Here is a 1,688-nt window from a genome sequence, read left to right on the forward strand (position 1 = left end):
GTGCAAAGCATCCAGGCAAGACGCCGACACCCCCCTCTTCATCGCCCTCCTCGATGATGCCCCCCTCTTCAACACCGGCCGCTGCCGACCTGCCTCTGCCTCGTCACCGGATGATGAGCTCCTCTGCTATGCAAATTTATCAATTGAAGCGCTTGAATGATGTTAGCTTAGCATTTGATGATAAATGTGATGTTATTTCTGTCGGTGTGAAACTCGATGGATAGGGTGTAAGATTTAATCAGTACGTTTAGTCTATTAGGCAGGGGGTGCAAAGTTGCAAGCTTGGGAGTTTGAAAAATGAGCCTAATTGGTCTGATGTAAATTTTCTGCTGCACTGGAGCATAATATAATATGGTGCTGACTATATTCTGTTTGGCGTCCTTATTCTTCAGTGGCATAGCTTAAAAGTTATCTGCCTTGGCTCAAATGAAGGTTGTTCGATATCTTGAAATAAGCAAACATGCCTTGTGTCAAACCATATTTTAAATCTGCAAGCTTGATTTTTCTTCTAATCAAACCATCCCTGAAAGTCTGTCTGTGTTGTCTGGTTGAATTGTGTGGTGAATGAGAGTGCTGTTGGTTGGTGGTCACTAGTTGTTATTGTTGTTGTGGTTATGTTTGTAGCAGCAGAGAAGTAATAGCAGAGAAGTAATGGCAGAGAAGTAATAGCAGAGGAGAGGAGCATATTGATGCATGTGCTGATTGGTCATTTATTTTAATATGATGATGAGGAGGAGTATCTTATTTGGCATGACTAGTAATTAACTGGTAATAAATGATAGTGTGATACCCATTATGCAGACATGCTTTAGGCAGGCTTGGTAGATTTTTCAAGGCAAGCTTGATATGCATGCATGCATTCTTTGCTTTTTTATATTCATTCTTGTAAATTGAACATGCTCATCTATCTAACTATCTATCTACCTGCTTTAGTATGTATGTATGCATTGTATTTTTATTTCCTTTGGAAAGTAAAGTTAATGTGAAAGGAAGAGAGAAAAAGAAAGGGAGGAAGACAGATGCTTCAGTCAGTCTAAGCCCAGCTTAATTTGAGTGACAATCACCTGCCTGGCTGGTTGGCATGATCATCTTTTACAGAAAACAATTTTCAGCAAAGGTCATGTCTCCGACCATCGCGTCGTGATGATTTTGCAGGTACCCCGAGAGGCCCTTGACTTTGCTGGAATGTCGATTAACTTCCGTTCCGGCAAATTTGGGTACTCCATATGTCCTATTTTCAGCAAAGGTCATGCTGAAATTTTCCGTGAAATTTAGCATGACTTTGCTAAAAATAGGACATATGGGGTACTTGCGACTAATGCATGGGTCGGGGTATCTTAGTATTTAATTAAGTAGGATAAACTGCCTCTTGTGTTATACATATAGAAGTGTGATATGAACTCAAAGTTACTACTAATGTCAGTTGCTCGTCATCGATAAACCCTAATCTGGTAGGATGACCTACTAAAAAAGCCCATACCACATATTCTATTTGGATGGCCCTGCTAACCCTTGACCATAAATACTTGAGATGGATGTAGCAGGTTTAAAGAAAGAAATGTTTTTAGGCCAACTCCACTAGGCCTGGCTGAAAATGCACAAGTGTGCATGACTAACAATATTCTATTGTAAAGCTAAACAGGAAAGAGGAACCACTCATCCTAACCATTTGCTCTCAAAATTACCAC

This window comes from Triticum dicoccoides, chromosome 2A, assembly GCF_002162155.2.
Source record: "Triticum dicoccoides isolate Atlit2015 ecotype Zavitan chromosome 2A, WEW_v2.0, whole genome shotgun sequence".
Taxonomy (NCBI): Eukaryota; Viridiplantae; Streptophyta; class Magnoliopsida; order Poales; family Poaceae; genus Triticum; species Triticum dicoccoides.